This window comes from Leptonychotes weddellii, chromosome 13, assembly GCF_054177405.1.
Source record: "Leptonychotes weddellii isolate Sample4059 chromosome 13, ASM5417740v2, whole genome shotgun sequence".
Classification (NCBI taxonomy): Eukaryota; Metazoa; Chordata; class Mammalia; order Carnivora; family Phocidae; genus Leptonychotes; species Leptonychotes weddellii.
The window spans coordinates 34,317,763-34,341,529 of record NC_138381.1 but is presented as its reverse complement, the minus strand read 5'-3'; the positions used below and the strand labels follow the sequence as shown (position 1 = coordinate 34,341,529).

General features: G+C 41.5%; 1 protein-coding gene across 3 annotated transcripts in view; it reads left to right on the top strand.

The window, feature by feature from the left end:
* MAPRE2 (microtubule associated protein RP/EB family member 2) overlaps positions 1-23,767 on the top strand; it is a 141,558-nt gene that overhangs the window by 57,409 nt on the left and 60,382 nt on the right. The gene's annotated exons all lie outside the window — the stretch shown is intronic.

The following is a 23,767-nucleotide window of genomic DNA, read 5'->3' as shown; positions in this document are numbered from 1 at the left end:
AATATGTTCTAGTAGATAAGCTCATTAAAATTGTTTGCATTGTTTGATAAGGATAACAATGTAATGGAGAATGCAGCTAGATTCTAATGCAGCTCAAGGCCAGACTTGAAGGGAGACTGATAGCTTCCCTCATATTTCCTCTGAAGTTCTTTTGTACTGGGGTAGTTATTTTTAAATGTTACCTTGATAACCACTAACAATGCTTTTGCTTCCAGGCAGAGCACACATACCTCTAAAGCGCATCCTCTCAGCTAGTGAGCAACAGGAAATAACTCTTTTTTTTTTTTTTTTTTAATGCCTTCATCTAAACGTTCAGCTGGTATTGTGGGTAGAATATTCAGGGTGTGTAAATATGATATATTTGTAAAACAGGACCCAAAGTACCCCACTTCCTCTCTCTTCGACCAAAGAAACCCTATTTGCTGACTCAAAAAGAAAAATTTATAAGCAACCTTTGCCCTGTCGTCTCTGGCAGTTATATAAATACTTGGAGTTAATTTTGGCTGTGCCCATGAGGTCACCAAAATCTCATGCCTTATGATTCCAACTAATACGTTGACATGGCATCCTTACAGAGTCCAAGCGCTTGTTATTCTCTTAATATAAACCAAAATTGGTGCACAACGTCTGGGACTCTTCTTTTGGAGATCCTTGTGATTGGAACACTAGGTCCCTTCTATCCCTTACTCATCCACCTTTCTCTGTGAACATTCCAAAGCCTGAAATAGAATTTAAAAACAAAAACCAAAACCCCGGAATTGTTTTTAAACCTCACTTATTTACACTGTTCGTATAGGTAATAAATTTGAAGACCTTGTGTCTTCAGTGATTTAATCTCTGCCACGTGAGTAGCAGTTGCTTTTAAGACGGGGTTCGAATTTTACCACATAGGCCAAAGGAAGTTGCCTAATTGGGTTTTATTAGTCATATGAACAAACTTGAAATGGCAGTGGAAAATGACTTGGTTGGTAAGGTTAAATGCTACCTTTTGGTGATAAAATATTGCTTTAAAATAAAAGCTTAGTTACCTTTTCAGTTCAATCTATTTTCATTTCCTAAATTATTTCCAGTTTGTTTTCTGAGGCCCTGAAATTATACGAAGGGAAAAAAACTGAATTTAAATAAAAGAACTGACTGGAGAAATTCTTAAGTCAGTAAGAGCATTATTGCATTTGTATTTTACGTAATAGGATTACTGGACACCATAGTGAGAGGTGTCATAGGTTAAATGAAGAAGGAATCCTCCAAAGTTGTATTGGTATTATATTATACAAAGGGTGTACGCTGAGACAGACGCACCTTATGTTTTCTTTGGTCTGCTTTGCTTTCAAAGTGGATGGCCAGTGTAGTGTAACTACCACTTATTTTTTTAGAGGGGCATTAGGGGAAGGAAAAATGTGATATTACGTGTTTCTATCCAGGAAGTGTTCCAGGCTGGAATAATACTGCCATTTAATTGCTGAGGAAACTTGGAAGGTACTGTGAAAGCCCAAATAGAGAGATTTAACCAAATAAATTTTGCTTTGGTGGTGGGTCCATTATAACCCTCAAAAATGACATGTGCTGAAGAGTTCAGTTTGAATCCCGTGGAGCATCTGGGTCAGCCCAGAGCCCTGGGATGATGAGAGGGAACTCTCTTCCTGATTCCTTTGCTGACTTGCAGGTAGGCTTCCAGCAGGTCCTTTACCTTTGACCTTATTTTCTACAGTTGCTCATGACAAGTAAGATTATCTCATTGCAGTCTTACAAAGTCACTGTGAGGTTAACTTCAAACATTTAAAACAAAGACTTTCTTAAAAGATCTACATAGATACAAGAAGAATGCGGTTATTACTGAAAGCGGACTCTTCCAGGAGCTCCAGGCCAAGAGGTAGCGCAGGTGAGGAGAGGAGAGGACACCTAGGGAACAGCACTGTTGTGTGTCAGGTGGCCACTCTTCCCAGCAAAGGGCCTTCTTGTCATGACATTTGCACTAGATTGTCTATAGATAAGGGTCAAATATGGTTCATGACCCAGATATCTTAATTCCAGGTATCTCTTTGTGTAAACTGAGCCCATTTTTATAGCCTGGACCAGAGAGGGTGGTGCACCGTTATTGAAACCCATGCACACTTTGATTAGAAAAGCAAGTTACCTTTAGGAAATTATCCCTCCAGTAGTAATTTCAGTCGAAAGGAGCCAGTGCAAATGGCTCAGCAGAGCTGTGTGGATGTTTCTGCTGTTCATGTCCACTACTGTGAGATTGCCTTCTTGGACCCAGCTTCCTCATTGCATTTATGAGCACTAGAACTCCATATATTTTAAGAGCTGCTTAAAAAATAAATGTGGTGTGGGCCATCTGAGGTGATAGTGTTTAATTCACAGAGCGAATGAGCCGGGCTCTGGCTGTCCCTGGAGAGGCTACTCCCTATAGCTGTGTTTCATGCAGATGCTAGTAGGAAATGAGATTTATTAACTGGCGGTCTGCCCACTGCATCTTTGTTTGCATACTCCAGTCTTTTAAGAATGAATGTATAAGTCCAGGAGACTATTTCCACATGGGTGTTTGAACATGCAACTACAGTAGCATATGTTTCTGAATACTAAAAAACAAACAAACAAACAAAAAAACCAAAACAAAACCCCTAACCAGCTTGGCCCCAGGAAATGGACTGTAAAGAAAGGCAAAACTAAAACTTAAGCCTAAGACATTGGCTCTCCCACCCAACTTGACCGGTGTTGAAAAATGAACTCTTAAGAAAAACAAGAAGAAATATTGTGTGTGTATGAAAGACAGTTGTGAACACATGTTCCATTTAACAGAGGCTGTTGTAAGGTGGCTCACTTTGACCAGAATGTAGATTTCAGATCCTTGCCCCCCAGTTCAACAGCTGCAGACAGCGGGAGTCTAGCTTCACTTGTCTGTTACGTACATATTAGTATCATCTAGGTTTGCTGCTGTCATAGGAAGTTTCCAGAAATAGTGATTTTTGTCCTTAATATTTTTCTGTGTATTTGTAAAAATCAAAGGATTACCTGATGCTTACTGGTGTCTAATTTTTAACTTCTTCTCAGGGTCATTTGTCAGAACTTCTGTTAAAGGGTTGGTCTTCTGGGCACATGTGCTGAGATGCTCACCCCTACTCAGCAGTGGTTGTCACTGATTGTGTCTTTACAGTGGGTTATCTTAGCAGAACAGTGGCTTGAGATGGGCCTCTGAATTTAGGAGGCTGATTTCCATATGCCCTGTTGTTTCTGTATTGATAGGGACTCCTTGAAGCTTGCAGTGAGTAATCCCGTAGATTAATGGAGGGGGAAATATTGGGGCTAATCTAAAATACTCCATTTGGTTTAGAGAATTCGACAAATTTTTGAAAGCATACTCTAGCCAAGGTCAGTCCTAGATGCCCCATAAGGACCTTGAGTTCCAGCAAGGTCAGATGTATAAGCAACTCCTTTTATGACAGATTTACCTTGTTGTGAGTATTTGGCTTGGTCTACTAGCAAAAGCAGTTTGCATTTCCTCAGTCCACAGTGGCTCAAAGAAGAAAAAGATGCCGTCAAAGCCAGTATGCTATAGGAAGCTAAATAATGTGGAAGACCAAAAATTTTGGTGAACAGAGTATAGGCTTTAGAATCAGAATTTTCACTGGCCTGGCAAGGTGCATGTTGGGCAGCAGTGGAAAATAAAGCAGGGACATTGAAAGGCAGGCAGGGTGGTCAGAACTTGAAAATTGAAGGCCACTGAAAGCTCATTAATTGAAAAACAGCATAATGAAAACAGAAGCGTATGCTGGAATTTATCTCCTGTTTCAAAATGGGAATTGATAGGAAAATGAGAGTCCTCCAGTGCCCCACCCTAGAGGGCCAGAATTACTAGAGAATACTTGATTTGCCTTGAGAGAATGCTCCAGCCTGACCATAGAGATCTAGGCATATGTTCCTGGCTTGAGTCTTCTCTCCCTGAGTGGAAGCAATCAATGCAGCTTCACCCCATAGGGGTGAAGGTCAGCCGATGGCTTTTGTATTTATTTGCAGCAGCCCACTTCATAGTTAGCTATAGAACTTCAGGAGGTGGCTAGCGAGTAGAGCTTACAGTCTTCCAATCCTTCCAAACTCAGAAGCAGGGTGTATGATTCTTCATTGTGAAGGATCCTTCTGAGTCCTTTAATGCCTAAAATGTACGGACGTAACTCTGATGAAGCTTCCTGGAGCGCTCCGTATGGCTGTGGTGCCAATTCTTTATGCAGCAAGAAGGTGATCCCCTCGATGGCAGGTTCTGGAGAAGACTGAGAGTTGAATCTGGATTGAGTAGATTTGTTTACTTTGAAATTTTGTCCATTTCACTTCAGAGGAAAAATTGGCTTGTTCTTCTCCTTTGAAAACTACCTTTTTTCATAATGAAATATGTTAGAATATATATATATAGTTAGGAGAGTTTCATTCTTCCTGACTTTAGGCTGTCGTTCAGCTATCAGCTTCTGTGATACTAAATTGGCTGTGTCCTGCTCCTCTAGTATCTTACGCACTATTCAGTAGCCCTTGTAACACTCCGCGCACATCCCTGTCAGTATCCTGTGAACCCTTGTTTCTTTTTTTAAGATTTTATTTTTTTATTTGACAGAAAAAGAGCAGCAGCAGAGGGAGAGGGAGAAGCAGACTCCCCGCTGAGCAGGGAGCCCGATGCGGGGCTCGATCCCAGGACCCCGGGATCATGACCTGAGCTGAAGGCAGACGCTTAACTGACTGAGCCACCAGGGGCCCTGAACCTTGTTTCTTAGTTCATTTTAAAATTCTGATTGCTTATCTCAGTATTTGGGCCCCTTGGACTTTATATTTTGTTGAGAGAATTCTTTAAAACTGGAAACCCATAATTCACATAGGCAAAAACAAATTATACATCTTTTTACCCTATAGCGTAATCAAAGAAATTTCTCCTAAATATGTTTTTGTTAAAAAGCAACCCCAAAGGTGATCGTTTATTTTAATGAGAATAAATAGTGGGGTAAAGGTTAAACAGAGTTTTATAGGCCACCAAGAAATAATTTCTTAGTAGGTTACTAAAAAAAAATACTTGTACGTTTTCAGTGTCAGATCTCCCCTGGCTAATTAGAATCTTGCTCAGTCGAACCAGGACAAACTTTCTTCTTCAGGCATGATTTTTTTGTTTCTAAAAGAGCGGAAGGTGGTGATGTATACATAGGATAGTGAAGTTGATGGTTCCTGTTAGTGATGCTGTCCTTTGTGAAGTTTATCCAGTAAAAAAAATGACAGCTAGAGCTCAGTCTTTGTTATTTCCTGACTTGGTTCAGAAGGGAAAGTATGTCAGAAGAATTAGATTTTGGCTATAAGTTGGAACAGAAAAGGAAAAGGGCAAGAGATTTGGGGGAGAGAAGTAGGAGTTAAAAATACATAGTGTGTGTTGATAGAAATCTATAAAATTTGTGATCTATTGTAGAGAATTGGTCCTGGAGTTTATGGCCAGTGTTTGTTGTTGCATAAGCCTGGAATTCTCTTCCAGTGCTCTTCCTTAGATTTCTGTGATCCCTTTCTTTCTTTTTTTTTTTTTTTCTTAAAACTACTATTTGTTTTTGTTTTTGCTTTGCTTTAAAGACATTATTTTTTTTTTTTTAAGATTTTATTTATTTATTTGAGAGAGAGAGCATGAGAGGGGGGAGGGTCAGAGGGAGAAGCAGACTCCCCGCCGAGCAGGCAGCCCGATGTGGGACTCGATCCCAGGTCTCCAGGGTCATGACCTGAGCCGAAGGCAGTCGCCCAACCAACTGAGCCACCCAGGCGCCCCAAGACATTAATTTTTTATTTCGTGTCGGCTATCCTGGAAAAACACTGAGAGGTAACTTGTCAAAATTGCCAGAGGCATGAACATGTCAGAGAGGTTTTCTCAGGGTCACAGTTTTACTTTGATTATAAATACGGGTATCGCTTTATTTACGAGCCCGCACTCCCTTGATTCCTTGCAGGGTTTGCATTTGGTGGTCAACAAATCAGGAGAAAGGGAAGCTACTAAAGTGGGCTCCACCCCCTACCACATCTATTTCCTTTTTGTTGTTTTGAAATACCAAAACATGTTTTCAAGTTGTTGCTTTTTAAATTTCCCACTTCTGGATTTTACACAATAATGGAGATTTAAGCCCAAATTCCCACAGTCGCTTAAGATTTCTATTCTTTCAGCAACCTTACTGAGTCCCTTCTATATGCCAGGCCCCATTGCTGGGCCTCCAGAGTGCAGAGATAAATAATGCACAGCCCCTCCTGGAAAAGCCCCTGGGGTATTGGGGACAGTACTCGGTGGGAGGCATCTGAGAAGGGGGAGACCCACACCTGACCCTGATAAAGTAATTTTGTGATCATTGTCCTCATTGTCAGCAGGGGTGCAGTTATTCCTGTAATTTTCAGAAGCTTTCAGAAATGGAGCATGTACATGAAAACTGAACGTGTGTGTCCTCTGAATGTAAGTTTTCATGCAGCCACGAGGCACACGTCTGAGCACTGCTGAGTGGCCTGCATGGTCAAGTTCGGTCGCCCTGACAGGAAGGCCACTGAGAAGAGTAAAAGGCTTATTATCTCTTATGATCCCCAGATTTTTACGGTAGTTGCATTGACCATCACTAGGTTAAAAATAGTATAGTACGCTATTACGCAAAAAGGAAAATGAGAATGTATATTCCCACTTACTTGATGTGCACAGAGAAACTAAGGATATAAACTAGTAATGGTGGGAACTAGACGGATAAGTCCGTGTGTACCTTTTTGTTTTTTTTTTTTTTGAACTGGCATTATGTAAATGGATTGCCTCGTCAGTGGTGGTTTATTTAACACTTTAATAGCATGAATTTAAAAAGTTAAATGAGTTTTAAGCTTAGCCACGAGGCTTACATGCTCAGGTACGTTGGGAAGCATCTTCATGTACCCACGGACTTACTGAAGTCACGTGGGTGATGCTAAAGATTGCCCTAATGCAGTACCACTCTTAGAGTAAAACAGCATCACGGGTCACAAATGAAATGTGCCCCTCCAGCATCTGGCCCAAGAGGTTGCACACGCAGGAAGCCATAGTCCGGGTTTTGTTTTATTTTCTCCTGGGTGCACTGGAACCGCCACCTGTGTTGGTCTGTGATGTGTCCAGCCTGTTTTATGCTCCGTGAATATCGCACTACCTGCAAAATAATCCTCCGGGCGATTTCCTTCTCGATACCCTCTTTGAATTTTTGTTTCCTTCTCCTCGTTGGAGCACCTGCCCTGCGCATCAGGTGCTGTGCGGGCCCTAAAGCTGGAAGTTAAAGGCCCGGGTCATTTTTGTATCCCCTCTGCTGTGGTCCTCTGGCCTCCCCGGCTCTTAGTCCAGCCTCCCACCTTCTGGAAGTTATTGAGCAATATCTGGCCTTCATGTGACCCCTGCCATAGTGCCACGCAGGCAGGAAACAGCCGTCTGCATTCAAGTCCCTCCCTGCTCCAGCCCCCTCACCCACCAGTCTGGGTGAAGGCAGAGTGAATCCCCATGGAGACTGGCCAATTAAGAATAAACAAAAGGGGAGCTCTGAATGCATTATCCCAGCTATAGGGACCTGCTCACCATCAGTAACCATGAAATAGAAAGCTTGTGCAGCTTGTGGGCTGAATGTCTTGCTAGCAAAGGAGGATACGGAAGAGGGGGTGCTTGGTGGGTGCAGCGGGGAGGGGTGCAAAGCAGGCGCAGGGTGAGGGCTTCCCAGGTGGGTGTGCCAACCTCCCTGTCGTCCCTCCTTGCTCCCTCTTGTCCCGTGTCTGGGAGCAAAGTAAATCGGCCCCTCTAACACTAGTTCTCCAGGGGGAAGGAGAAAGAGATGAGAGCCATCAGGCAGGGGGCTGATGGCAGAGGGAATGGGGACCTGTAAGTCTTTACAAAACCCCCAGTAGTGGGGCTAGCAAAATGCACAGTTAGTTGAAAAGCAGGTTTGGTGTTTGAGAAGCCAGATCTTCTCTCTGTAGGATTTCTGACAGGCAGGTAGCATCATGGTAACACTGACTGAAACAGGGGTCAGCATGGAGAACCACGAACCTATTCCAGCCTGTGTGGTGAGGGTGTCCCTGCTACCTCAGCTCCGGTTCAGAACGTGGACGGGACTGAGAAGGTGGCCTGCACCATCCGGCGGCGCCTCCATGCCTGCTTCATATTAAGACCAGTGCGGGATCTGCTTGGAGAAGCAAGGAGGTGTAGCAGGCCAAAGCTTGGCTCTGGCAAGAGACGGACTCTGCATGCCCACTCCGCCCCTTCTTACTATCTGATCTAGGGCAAATTTTTTAGCCTCTTAAGCCTCATTTTCCTTTTGTGCAAATGGAAATAATAATAGCACCAACCTGGGGCGCCTGGGTGGCTCAGTGGGTTAAGCGTCTGCCGTCTGCCTTTGGCTCAGGTCATGATCTCAGGGTCCTGCTCGTGTGTGCGGGCACACTCTCTCTCTCTCTCAAAATCTTTAAAAAAAAAAAAAAATAGCACCAACCTCACAGAGTTCTTAATGAGGATTTAAATGAACGGTGGAATATAAAGCATACCAAGTGGTGATTGGTGCAAAGTAAAGGCCTTTTATCACACCAGCTAGTATTTGGAGTTCCAGTCTACTCTGTCAGCCTTTGTCTATAATCCTCTATGATCTTGGTGGCCTCAGTCCCTGGCACAATACTTGGCATGCAGCGGATGTTAGTTAAAAGTCCAAATGGAATCTGGGAAAAACTTCAGACAGATTATACTATAGCCTTTCCCCCTTTATCAGCTTGATGAAGAATTAGCTTACGTAGAGTCCACTGCATCCATTTGGAGTGTGCTTCACTCCATGAGGCAGTGAGGTTTGGCAATGTATGTGCCCTTGAAGCCATCACTCCCAGAAGAGGCCCGGTACTCTTTGTTGCCCTAGGCAACCACTGCTTTCCTTTGTCACGCATGGTGGCAATTGCTTACATACATGGTCATCATACAGTAGGTCACATTGGGTACAGATGGAACCAACCAGATGGTACTCTTCTGGGTCTGACTTCTTTTACTCAGCATCATTTTGAGATTCATCCAGACTGGGTTTATCAGCAGTTCGTCACTCTTTGTTGCTAAGTAGTCAGCCATTGTACGGCTACACCGTATTTCGTGTACCATTCACCAGTTGATGAACATTTGGGTTGTTTCCAATTCCTAGCAATTATGAATAAAACTTCTGTGAACTTTCACATACTAGTCTTTGTGGGAATACATGTTTTCATTTCTCTGTGGTAAATACCTGGAAGGGGAATGATGGAGTCCTAGAGTCATACTTAAGAAACTACCAATGTCCAGAGTGGTTGTGCCATTTCACGTCCTGCGAGCTGTGAGAGTTGCTTCACATTCTTGGCAACACTTGGTATTGTCAGTGTTCTAAAGTTTGGCCATCCTTACAGATATATAGAAGTATTACACTGAGATTTTAATTCATATTTTCCTGGTGATGAATGATGTTAAGTAAATTAGGTGCTTATTGGCCTTTTGTGTATCTTGAGTGAAGTGTCTGCAATCAGTTGCCTGTTTTTTAAAATTAGATGTTTTATCCTGTTGTTATTAAGAGGACTATAAAAAAAATTCAGGATACTGTAATATAGTCTTGTCTTAGATTTTAATGGATATGGGTCTTGTGTTGTTCTTAACCTCCATACAAACCCTTCAAGAAAAAGAAGAATTGATCTACCTGGTCTTTGTCTACAGTGCGTTTTCTAGCAGTTAGGTTCAGCTCCCCGTGAGTACATATTCAATGATTCTATTAAAATGGATTGTTAAAAAGTAAAATAACAGGATCATTCTTCCAGTTTAGGGGAAAAAAACAACTACTATATGCACTTTAAAAGTTGCATATGACTGAGTTAAATTTAAGAGCTAGGTTTTCTTTGGCATCTTGATAGCTAGGGGACACTTTTTTAATTCTGTGGAGAAGAACCCAATAATTACATAGATACTTTTTTCTTTGTATTGCATGTCCCCTTAACGCTGGATCAAATTTTTCATTCCTATGTTTGAGGAAAATGTGTGTAGAAATGTTTTCTTCTTTAAAGGTAGCAAGGAACAATACTTAAAAATTTTTGCCCAGGGTAGTTAAAGAGTGTGTGTGTGTGTGTGTGTGAGAGAGAGAGAGAGAGAGAGAGAGAGAGAGACAGGGAGAGAGAATTTCAGAGGCAAACATCCCCCAGCTCTTCCTCGATGCATTCTCATTCTAATTTGGCAGTTTTGTGTTGCCAGTTTGACTCCTAACTTCTGGAAACCCCTAAGGAATAATTGCCTTAAGTAGAACTGAGAAACTGGGAAGCTAATGCCTAGTAAGGTCTTCAGTTTACCTGAAAGGATCAACTGAGGGACCTTGTGATTCTTGAGACAGTGGGGATGCTTAGCTTCCAGAATCTTGGCAGCCGAAAGCCAAACTTCTTAACCATGTATGTTTCAAAATCCAAAGAGACTCTAAAATATAAGGTCATTTATGATTTCACAGATGCCCTAGGTCTACTAGTAGATTTTGTGAGTTTAACTTATTTCATCTGTCATTTATTCATCTTATTGCAAAACCTTCAGGCCAAATTCCAGATGAGTTGCTGCTTCCGTGATGGCAGTAATGTCTTGCAGTCTAGGTTACAGATGATTATTTTCTGTGTTCTGTTTGGGACTGAGGGGGTCACAGTCACTCAGATATCACTTGTGAGTTGAGTGTGTTCTTTTTGCTTTAATTGAGGTTGTTCCTTGAAAGGAAGCCAAATACCATTAGACAGGACATCCTGTGATTCCCTTAGTTTACGATGGCCAAGGACAGGACTTTTTTTTTTAATATAAGACGATTTCTTGTTTCCTTTCCTGTTAAAATGGGAGCCCAGAACCAATGATGTCCAATTGGCTGTAAGAAGTCTAAAAACAACTGAACCTCTGCCAAAAATCACTTGAAGAGTTCTAGAACGTGAAAAAATGTCCATGTCTTTTTATGTGAGCCAACAATGATTTGGTCATTATTAGCATTTAAGTGACCCCCAGTTCTGTTGTCTTGAAATAATAATTAACTGAAAAGGAGGAAATGACCACACCAGAAGTTCTTGGAATTAAACATACTACTATAAAAATTGTGGAATCAGGTACATTGTGGTACACCTACCTCCACAATAAAACATAGTGCAAATATTACACATGAAGAAGATAGAAAAACGTTCACAGGGGTGCCTGGGTGGCTCAGTTGGTTAAGCGGCTGCCTTCGGCTCAGGTCATGATCTCAGGGTCCTGGGGTCGAGCCCCATGTCGGGCTCCCTGCTCAGCAGGGAATCTGCTTCTAGCATCCCTCTCTCTCTCACTCTCTCTCAAGTAAATAAATAAAATCTTTAAAAAAAGAAAAAAACGTTCACAATAAGTTAAGAAAAACAAGCTGACTAGTACCAAAGTATATATATATTGTATTGGTTTTCCAAGGCTGCTAAAACACTATTACCAGAAACTAGGCAGCTTGAAATTTATTCCCTCAAAGTTGAGAAGACTAGAAGTCCTAAATGAAGGTGTTGGAAGGGCTATGCTCCTCTCAAGGCTCTGGAGGGGAATCATTCCTTGCCTCTTCCTGTCTAGTGGCCCTGTGTGTTCCCTGTAGCTACCTTACTCCAATCTCTGCCTCTGTTACCGCATGACCTCCTTCCCTGTGTGTCTGTGTGTGTCTGTTTCCATGGGGCCTTCTTAGAAGGACACTAGCCATTGGATTTAGGGCCCTAATCCAGTATAACTTGCAACTAATTACATCTGTTTCCCAATAAGATCATATACTAAGGTTTCAAGGGGACGTGAATTCTGGGGGGAGGGGGTCACTATGCAACCTATTACATGTATGTACTTGTGTATATACATGTGTGCATACATATATGCCCATTTTTATAAGTGTGTAGAAAATTCATGCACCTACCCCCACACACTCCTTTATAAAAGAGGTTTTTAATTTTATTTCTTTCTACTTTTTCTATGTGAAAAGTGCTGATTTAAGATAAAAGTATTTTTTAAAATAGCACTTTGACATCTACCTTTAAAAAGTTTTTTTTTTTTTACTAACCTACTTTGAGTTTGTTTTCTTTGCCTCATCAAACTAAGAGACATTTAATCTTAAAATAATCTTTTGTAACATATATACACACATAAATATGTATATGAGTCAGTATTATATGGTATTGGGTTTATTATGCTTATTATACTATAACAATAGCTAAAACTGAAATAATGTAATGATTTGAGTAAACCAGTGTAATACTTGGTGTCTGATTTAAGTATGGGGAAGCAAGAAAAAAAAGTTATACTCAATTGTTGAATTCAAATCTAATTTCTTAAATGTTTTAAAGTCTCTAAATCAAATTAATCCTAGAAACTAAACCTAGGAATTAGGCATGGGGACGGGATGGGGAGGCACTTTACCAAATTTCATTTGTTCAGATTGGCTTAAATACTGGGTACCTCCTAACACATACATCCACTCTAGAACTACCTTCATCCATCCTTCTTATTCTTTAGACTTTTTTTGTCTATAGTAGTAGCTCTAGTTACTTAGCCAAATGGTTCATAAGGGCTTCTCTTAAGTAATTTCCTTTCCCTTAATTAGTGCTGAATGCTCATTAATCACTTACTATTTTTCTGTCTTTGAGTATCTCAAGTTTAACAAAACATTCTAAATTCAGTAGAGACCATGATCCCCCACATGTGTTAGATGACGACAGTATATTAAATTTTGTCACTTGCTCCTATAAGTCCCCTCATACCATAGAACTGCAGAATCAGAAAGGGAGGCTTCAATTCAAGAAACTTCCTCGCTTCCACTCTTTACCAAACCCAAGGGTTTTACCATGTATCTGATCCTGTTATTTCTGTATCTGATTCAGTTTGGACATGGTGCAGTTTTTATCCACTCTTGACTCAGATGCTCAATATCTGCACTTCCCTTGGAGAATCATAGTGTCAACACACTGATGCAAGAAATGTTTTGACTTTTGACCTGTTACGTAGCAGTAGACAGGGAAGTGGAGGGGTATTGCAAGGTGTGTGTGTAAACTGATTTTTGTTGGATACCTCATAAAAATGAAAGTCTGTTGGTCTCTTCATTACAGTAAATAAATGGTAGATGAGTTCATTAAAAGCAAAACAAGGGGCGCCTGAGTGGCTCAGTCAGTTAAGTGGCTGCCTTCGGCTCAAGTCATGATCAGGTCCTGGGATGGAGCCCCATCTGGGGCTCCCTGCTCAGTGGGGAGTCTGCTTCTCCCGCTGCCCTTCCCTTTCCCCCTGCTCATGTTCACGCGCTCTCTCTCAAATAAATATTTTTTAAAAAATAAAAGCAAAACAAAATAACATGCACCTCTTCTACTCCAGTATCCAAGGAAGACAGGGTTGGTATCCAGTTGCCCAAAGAGTAATTAGGGAGAAGGAGAGAAGGACGCACTGTGACTCTGGGGTGGAATTGCAGGAAGATGGGGGAAATCCATTCTGACCAAAATGAATCCTTTTACCTGGGAAAGGTTTTGGGGACAATGGCCTGAAGAACTGGTGACAAAATAGTGTGCCTGGTTTTGATAGCATTTCTCTATTGCAACACCAATTTGGCTGAACATTACTAATTTTAGGTTAAAAAGACTGAAATTTACATTTCCTGTTCTAATGTGCAGCCATCTTCTATATAATTCACAGGATGTTCTCTAGGGTGGGGAGTGGGTTCGATGTAGAAGCTCATCAGTACCTTGTCATTTTTATGTAGTATTTATAAAGTTTAATATTATACTATTTCCCCAGTTGGCTATTTTGGTTCTGTGTCAGTCTACTATGAAAAGAATTAACAGGAAATAGCATGAACAGAGCTGGAGGGATATGGATGTACATTATCCATTTTGGAATCAGATTCACCAGAATCTGTTTTAACACTGGCCTGCACATCCTTCTTCCTTTTAGGCTTAATTTTGTTGGTATTTCACTTTCCATTTCAAAACATTCTCGTGAGCTTAAAAATGAATTTTAGGGGCCCCTAGATGGCTCAGTTGGTTAAGCGTCTGCCTTCGGCTCAGGTCATGATCTCAGGGTCCTGGGATTGAGCCCCACATGGGGCTCCCTGCTCAATGGGGAGCCTGTTTCTCCCTCTCCCTCGCCTGCCACTCTCCCCTGCTGTGCTCGCTTGCACTCTCTCTCTGTCAGATAAATAAAAATCTTTAAAAAAATAAAAATGATTTTTCCTGTAATACAGCCTTTGGATAGGCGCTAACCTCTAAGAGTGAGATAGCAAGAGATTAATTTTTTAAATAGATTTCTCTAAACATATAGTCAAGATTCCAATTTAATGTCTTTTATTAGGGTTAAAAAAATTACAAGCAGTAACGTATGTGGTCTCTGTCCATTTTGACTAAACTAATACGAAAGTATATTGAGAGACTGGAGTCCGAAATAAGTAGTGACTAGAAATGTAAAATATGGTGATTCCTAAAATATTAGCATGGCTTATCTGTTAGAGCTGGTGGGTTTCTGAGCCAAAAATCATTCCCAGCAATAAACTAGGTAGTCACCCAGATGTCTACATTTCAGGCTCTTCTTCAGGAAAACTCATTGGGTTGAAGTGAAAATGTACAATGAGACCTTGGTAGAACTGTAAAAAGGAAAAATGGTTTTATTGAAGAGCACAATTGTGTCCCATTTGGAGTTCTTTTTTCTTCCCACTCACTCTAATGACATAATAGAGTAGAAAGGGGCTTTGTTGAGCAAATCAAGAATCCTAGAATCAGCTGTAGCTCCAAATCCCAGTTCTTCCACTCAGTTGTGACTGGGCGCAAGTCAGTCACTAGACCTGAGTCTGTGTGTCTTTTCCCACATAATGGCACAAAAGCAGTAGCAATCACATAGCATTGTTGTGAAGACGAACTGAGAAAATGTGTGTTACCTACTTCCATGAAGAAAAAGACCTCCGAAGAGGTGAGGCACATGTGTCCAAGTTGACGAATCCCGCTGATAGTTGCTCTGATTTCTAGATCAGTGCTCCCATGAAGCTGCAATATAGCTACTGAGCTTTTCGTGTCCATGTTGGAGACCTAAAAAATGGCACATTTTTCTACATGATTCTTTTTTAGACCTAAAAGACAGAGGCCTTGAATCCACTCAATCCTAGTGTATTCCCTCAGAACTATCACATGTTGCGCCAGAGACCTACATAGGCTGTTGCTTCCATGGTATGAGTTCAGGCACCTTGTGAATTTCCCCTCCTCACGAAACTCTCCCACACATACATTCGTTGGGCATTTTTTGTTGTGCACCCACTTCATGCCAGGCACTGCTTTAGACAAAGGAGAGACAGCAGTTAACAAAATATATTCAATAAAGTATCTGCCTTCATGGAGCTTACATTCTGGGGGCAGCAGGTAGTGGACAGACAACAAACAGATGAGACAATAACGGACTGTGTTAGGAGCACAAAGGGAAGAACAGTGTGATGTGGGAATAACGGAGGAGGCCTCTTTAGAGAGTGGACAGGGAGGACTTGTTGAGGAGTTAACATTGGAGCTGAACCTGAAGAATGAGAGGCAGCCAGTGGTGTCAAGTGCTGGGAGAGACCTCTTTACCTAAGGCCTTGCAGGATTAACCTTGAAGCTATCATCCCTCATTTGTTTTTTTGTTATGAAAAGGTTTCGAGAAGGCAGACCGCTAAAGATGCTAAGTACCTGGTGAGGAATCAGCACTACCAAGAGCACCCAGTAGCTCAGAATGGGGGGTGGAGGTGGGCACTTCCAAAAAAATGCACCTACCACACAACTTTGCCTAGTGTTGCCATGTTCATTCAGCCATCACATACTCTTCTGCTTTATCTTATGCAACTACTTTTATGCATGATGGATTAATTACTGAGCATGATTGCCCACCATGGTGGGTGTAACACCCATGCCCTTAAAAGGTTGACCTGGGGTCATGTTGGGGGGTGGGGAGGCTTGGGACCTGACTGGAAATGACTTGGATCATGGGAGAGAGCGAAGGTCAGGGTGAGAGGGAACAGAGCCAAGTAGGGCTGGGAAAATAAACAGAAGGCATATGGTCAAGAACGAGTGGATATACTGGGAGCCAAGTTGGGGGCGGCGGGGGGGTGGCACTGACCAAAAGTTGGTGCCCTGAGGAGACCAGCCAAGCCTTGTGGCATGGGAATGAGCTCTGGGTCATTGAAATTATTTTCAGAGCATGGACCGAGCCACCCACTGTTTGAAACAGATGGATGTTTAAGCAAATATAATCAGCTATAATCAGCTGCATTTCTGACCATAAGAAGAAATGTATGCCTGTGTGTGTGTGTGTGTGTGTGTGTTTATGGCCTTAGCCTTTTACTCTTCCGGTGTGTGTGTGTCTGTGTGTTTATGGCCTTAGCCTTTTACTCTTCCGTTATATGCAGCTGAGTTTCATATCAGTGAACATCACAAATGCCACCAAGAACTGTTTTAGAATTCAAAAATTTCTTCATTCTTGGGATAAAAGCCAAGTTTCCAAGTCATTTCAGGGCCATCACTATTGACTCATTAATTCCGAGTTTGAAAAAATCAAAAACTATATATGCTGTTTTGAAAGTTGCATTTGTTTCGTCTCCTTACAATACTGTGGGCAGTCCAGCTAAGGAAGCACCTCCAGAATAGTACCCAACGGGATTGACACAGATAATGACGAGCCTGTTAAAATGGAGGCAGATCTTCAGGGCTAGCTCTAGAACCTCATTTTGCAGGTGGTTGGAGAAATCTGTGTTTTCATCTTCTCTTTTTTTAAAAATAGTACTTGGAATACATGGTGATATGGCAAGAGCACATTTAATCTTTTTTTTTTTTTAATAGATTTTATTTGACAGAGAAAGAGCACACAAGCAGGGGGAACAGCAGAGGGAGAGAGAGAGAAGCAGGCTCTCTGAGCAGGGAGCCCGATGTGGGGCTTGATCCCAGGACCCTGGGATCACGACCTGAGCCGAAGGCAGACATTTAACTGACTGAGCTACCCAGGTGCCCCAAATTTAATCTGTTTTTAAAAGGAACAGTTAACGATAAAAGAGATGAGCACCTTGAAGAAGTATTTTCTGTTGATTCTCTCTGAGACATGGCAGTTATTAGCTGGAGTTAGGACTTTGGATTGTCACACCAAGTGAAACCTCGAGCACACATTAAAAGCATTATCATTAAGCAGTGACTGATACCAAAGAGCACATTAATAACTTCAGTGGTTAGCCTGTCTAGAAAAACCTGGAATAACGAGCAGGCAACTCCAGCCTCTGATAAAACTCATGTTTGATCCAGTGTTTCTCCAAGCAGCTTCGTATTAAAGTTCCTTACATTGGTTTTCTTCACTAGCTCCACATTGTGGATAATATCCTCATCTCGAGAAAATATATCACAACATCCATTTTAACAAAATAGACGTGTTTTGTCATTGTGGCCATGTCCGGCTGTTTCTCTGCCGTCCCTGTCTGAGGTCAGTCCTGCGTTCAGCTCTGCTACCCTAGAAGGCCCTTCCGCTGGCTGGTGGAGCTCTGGAGGAGTGCGTCTTGCATTGTCTGTCTGATCCCATAATAGAGTCACAGAGCCCTGTAAAAATAAAACAGATGCACTTCCGCCCATGGCAGCTTATGTGTGTTATTAATGCCTGAAGACAATAAATGACCTCTTAAATTCTCATCCCAGCCCTACAATCCATGCATACATCAATTATTCCACACGTTAAATGGAAGCCTTCAAACCTGATTTTAAATGAAACTCAGTATAGTTTCTGTGATGTCTCAGGAACAGGGAGATTTCATCGTGTCAAGGTTTGTCTTTCAGAGATACCCTCTTTAACTCTGGCTTCACTGGGTCCTGATCTCCTTCCTCAAATATTGTCTCCCTGCCCGCCCCCCCAATTTCAGGTCACAAGTAAAGAGAAATTGATGAATTGAGAATTATCTGGAGATAGTCTTTCCTTGGTGAAATGTTTAAATCCTACCCCTCACGGTATTGAATCTAGAGAATGGATTATGCACAGCTGAAAAGCAGGGAAGTTTCTGGTTCAGGGGACACATTTACGGGTAACTCCCTGCTGATGCCCAGTTCATTATGAGGGACAGCCCCAGGAGATTTCACATCCGCCTTTTGTTAGGGAGGGAGCCAGGAAGGAGGCAGTCAGGCAGAATCTAGTTGTGGTGTTACAAGGCTTTTCAAAGGAAAACTCACTCATTTAAGTGACTGTCTGCTGTGTGACCGAATCTCTTCTGTCCCCCACAGATGGAGTGGATAACCTAGATTCTAATGCAGAAGTGGTCTTGGAGAACAACTTTGGGGGTTTCTTCCTTTGGCTCAGTATTTGATCTGCTGCTTCCAAATATTTACAGGTTATTTTAGAAAGATGCCACTTGTAAGAGAAGGAAATATTCAATGTTATACCCATGATGGGGTTAATCTGTTTTTAAAATCTTAGAATTGTGACTGCTTAGAAGTATTTGCAAAATGGCCATTTCTGTTAAAATGACAAAAAATTATTTCTAGGGAAAAAGCTATGTTTGCAAGTCTGTGTGAAATAGTGCACCCCCCCACCCCCACTTTATCTGGTAGATAGGAACAGGCCAACCTTGACAATCCTAAAAAACTTAAGGCAAACAACACCATGTGAGATAGGAACTCAAAGTGAGGCCTTGACCTGGACCGAGTGTAAGTGCAATGACTGGTAAAGGAAAGGGGTTCACAGGTGCTTTTTCCACCTTGGCAAGTATGGAAACGTGGTACAGACCACTTCTGAGACATTTTGAAAGGAACGCTAACACCTGGTCAGCAGGGCATAGCTTCCTACAAAGCACTGTTATCTTTAAATATTCCTGAAGAGGCCACTTGGGTTATTGATTATTATAAGGGCTTCAGAAATCCTTAGATGCCTCAACTCAAGTCAGTTTCTCAGGTGAAAGAGAAATCACATTATTCTTTGTACGTCTTTTCCAGGCTGCTCTTTGTTCTCATTTATGGGAAATTGGGTGAAGGGTGGATTGCATGTATTTATCTTAGACTGGTAGAGGAATACTCTCGCAGTGATGGGGGAACATGTGGAGAAGAGAGACCTGTTAATGAGAGCGAAGACAGAGAGCCCCAAATATGGGTATGGTTGTCAGATGTCAGTGTAAAATGTGTGATTGGCATGGATTGGCGTAGGGTGGGTTGAATTTTCAGAACATTTTATGTTGAAGGTTACCTTTCCAGTTGCACCCAGGCTCCTGCAGGGAGTGGCATAAAGACGGTAGCTTACGTCAGGAAGGTATCGTAGCAGTTCAGCTTCAGAATGGGCTTGGGGTAAATCTAAGCCAAATGGGGCCTCCGTACAGAGGAGCAGACAGTAGTCAAGCAGATGGTCGTGTCTAAACTCGGGAAGCCTGGCAAATTCAGACGTTAGTTGTAGGGGGAAGAAATCAAAATCAAAATAAGTTCCACATGCCTCATTCCCAAAATTAATTTCTCAGACTCCTCTCCTTATAGCCACACACCCTAAACAGGACCAGAGCCAGGATCCTGGGACACCTGGCCTATCGTGAGCCTTACTGAAAGAAACCGTTTTCTTTCAAAAGGAGTGATCAAAGTGTGAAGGGAGGAAATGAGGAAAAGGAGCTGCCTCCCCAGACCCCGTGTATGGCTGTGATTTATTTGTAAGGGTTAGGGTGGAGCAGAGAGACAAAATGAGTTACATAAGAAATAATTTCAGTTAAGGGCCACACATGATGCTAGCTAGCTAGGACATCTTATATATTTGTCAAATTTTGGAGAGATACTCCTCTGGGATAATTCACAAACTTTGCCAAATTTGCTCTTGGACAACATAATTGTAGAATATTTTGTAATTGGTTGAGGGGCCCATGACTTGGAAGGTGATAGAATTCATACTTTGGTTTCCATGGTTTGGGGCTTGCCAAGTCTTTATCCAGGCTTTGCTCAGTAGGCGAACTCAAGTCTGTCGGTCGCATAAAATTCCTTTTGTTTCAGTAAGCAGAAATGGACTTTCTAATTTATATGGCTGAGTAACTGCTGCAGAGCATAAACCGGCTGAACCTCTCCCCTTCCCACCACCACATTTTGAATTTAGAGACAAAATCAACACACGGGCCCCCAGCCTGAGGCTGTCCTTTTTCTGAAGTCACTATCCATGGACAAGTCAGAATCGTGACTTTGCCTGCTGGAGGTATAAAGGGATTTTTGTTTTTCTGTATGTTGTTCTTTCTCCTATTTGCAGAATATCTATATAGCCAGCTTTTCAGAAAGACATTCAAACAATCATGAAAACAGTGTATAAATATATTGTTGTTAGTGGTTTATTTTTAAGTAGGAACAACGAATGCAGATTCATTTGAAAATAAAATTTAAGGGGCACCTGGATGGCTCAGTCAGTTAAGCGTCTGACTCCTGGTTTCGGCTCAGGTCATGATCTCAGGGTCCTAGGATCGAGCCCCACCTCAGGCTCCGCGCTCAGCGTGAAGTCTTCTTGGGGATTCTCTCCCTCTTCGTCTGCCCCTCTCCCCTGCTCACTTGCTCACGCGCGCTCTCTAAAATAAATAAATCTTTTTAAAATATTTAAATGCTGTGTCAAAATATGGTGGCCCAGAGACTGTCATGCTAGGGAATTGTCTTTTATCTACTTTCAGTGTTGCTGTACTTAACCAGGTTTTAAACACCTAGTGATCTGGTTAAAAATCTGACTGAAAGCTGCAAATTAGAGGACAATGCTTTGACTTCCTCTTCTGCAAGGATGGCACAGAGAGAAGTGTTTATGGCCCAGAAACCAGATTGCAGGTTATATCAGAATAAACTGTTGTTTCCATGTAAAAGACATGCTGAAGGGCACCTGGGTGGCTCAGTTGGTTAAGCGTCTGCCTTCAGCTCAGGTCATGACCCCAGGGTCCTGGAATCAAGTCCTGCATTGGGCTCCCTGCTTAGTGGAGAGTCTGCTTTTCCCTCAACCCCTCCCCCTGTTTGTGATCTCTCTCTCTCTCTCTCTCTCAAATAAATAAAATCTTAAAAAAAAAAAGACATGCTGAAGATCCAAACAGAGTAAACCTTGCACAGTGCATTGTCTTTATTCTGTAGAACTTAGTATTACTTACCTTTCTTAGCCATTTATTTTTCTTGACTGAGTCTTTGGAAATTAGTAAACTTAAAAATTAGTATTTTGAGGGGCGCCTGGCTGGCTCAGTTGGTGGAATGTGTGACTCTTGATCTCTGGGTTGTGGGTTCAAGACCTATATTGGGTGTAGAGAGTACTTAAGAATAAAATTTTTTTTTTTTTAAGATTTTATTTTTTTATTTGACAGAGATACAGCGAGAGAGGGAACACAAGCAGGGGGAGTGGGAGACGGAGAAGTGGGCTTCCTGCTGAACAGGGAGCCCGATGCGGGGCTCGATCCCAGGAGCCTGGGATCATGACCTGAGCCAAAGGCAGACGCTTAACAACTGAGCCACCCAGGCTACCCTAAAAATAAAATCTTTAAAAAATTAGTATTTTGAATTTTTCATAATTGAAGCATAATTGACATGCAGTATTCTCCTGGTTTCATGTGTACAACATGGTGATTTGACATACGTTGTGAACTGATCACAGTAAGTCTAGTTACTATGTCACCATACGGAGTTAATACAATGTTATTGACTGTATTCCCCATGCTGTACATTAATTACATTGCCCAGACTTATTTTGTAACTGGAAATTTGTATCCCCTGACCCCCCTTCATTCACTTCACAGACACCTCTCCCTTTCCCCTCTAGCAATTGCCACTGTGTTCTCTCTATTTAGGAGTCTGGGTTTTATTTTTTTAGATTCCACTTGTAAGTGAAATCATGTGCTACTTGTCTTTCTCTGACTTCACTTAGTGCAAAACTCTCATAGTCCCTCCATGTTGTCACATGTCACAAATTACAAGATTTCCTTTTTATGGCTGAGTAGCTCTGGTGTGTGTGTGTGTATCACATCATCTTTATCCTTTCATCATTCATGCACACTTAGGTTGCTCCATATCTTGGCTATTATAAATAATGCAGTGAACATTGGGGTGCATGCATCTTTTCAAATTAGTGTTTTTGTATTCTTTGGATAAATGTCCAGAAGTGGAATTGCTGGATCATATGGAAGTTCTATTTTTAATTTTTTGAGGAACTCCATATTTTCCATGGTGGCTGCGCCAATTTCCATTCCCACCAACAGTGCATGAGGATCCCTTTTCTCCACATCCTCACCAACACTTGTTATTTCTTGTCTTTTTGATGCTGGCCATTCCAGCAGGTGTGCAGTGATACCTCATTGTGGTTTTGATTTGCATTTCTCTGGTTCATGATGTTGAGCACCTTTTCATGTGCCTGTTGGTCATCTCTATGTCTTGGGGAAAAATAAGATCCTCCGTCCATTTTTTAATTGGATTAGTTTTGTGACTGAGTTGTATGAGCTCTTGATATATTTTGGATATTAACCCCTTATTGGAAATATGATTTGCAAATGTCTTCTCCCAGTTCTCATTTTGTTGATGGTTTGCTTTGTTGTTCAGAAGCTTTTTAATCTTATGTAGTTACACTTAGTTATCTTTGCTTTTGTGACGCTTGCCTTCGGAGTCCAATCTGAAAAAACACTCAGACCAACGTTGAGGAGCTCACAACCTATGTTCTAGGAGTTTTATGGTTTCACATCTTAAATTTAAGTCTGAAATCCATTTTAAGGTAATTTTTGTATATGGATAAGATAGTGGTCTAGTTTCATTCTTTTGCAAGTTGCTGTCCAGTTTTCCCATCACTATTTATAGAAGAGATTTTTTTCCCCATTGTATATTCTTGCCTCCTTTGTCTTAATTGATCGTACATATATGTGTGGGTTTATTTCTGGGCTCTCTATTCTGTTCCATTGATTTATGTGTCTGTTTTTATGCCAATACCATACTATTGTGATTACTATAGCTTTGTAATATAGTTTGAAATCAGGGGACATGAGACCTCTGGCATTATTCTTCTTTGTCAAGATTGCTTTGGCTATTTGGGGTCTTCTGTGGATCCATACAAATTTTATACTCTAGTTCTGTAAAAAATGCCATTGGAATTGCATTGAATTTGTAGATTGCTTTGGGTAGTATGGACATCTTAACATTCTTCCAATCCATAATCACAGAATATCTCTCCATTTATTTGTGTCTTTTTCAATTTCTTTCATCGATGTCTTGTATGAATTATTTTAATTCCTACCTTCAGAAGGATGAGGAATCCACATTTGTCACGGAAGGCTATAGTTCCTCCCCCGCTTTCTTCACAAGATTCTTTCAAGGATCAAAATGGAAGCATGAAATCACTTTAAAATAATAGAAAATTCCTTGTGTTATCCAGACATTGCTGAATAAGTGAGGGCTGGTACTTTTACTTTTATATTGTCATCTAGATTGACAGCCAAGAAATTTTAATGAAATTTTAGGATTTTAGAGTGTGTCCACAGAAGAACTAAGATTATTAAATATGCTTTTACCAGCCCTGAGTTTAACATTTGGGGATAGATCAGTTTTCTTCTGTGAACCATAAAGTCACCTGAATGCTTTAGGCTTGAATATACTAAAGTTGCCCCTGTAGAAAAAGTGGGAGTTGAAGAATTTGGGAAGAGAAAAGCATGGATGGCAGAGCAGGAATAGAATTCTTCTTTTGCTTTGGCACCACCTGACTTCCTAGAGGTGAAGAAGAGCACCAGCCCTCTGCAGAGAAGGGCCCTGGACCCAGCGCTCTCCATCTAAAATCAGAAGGCATTGTGCATACTGG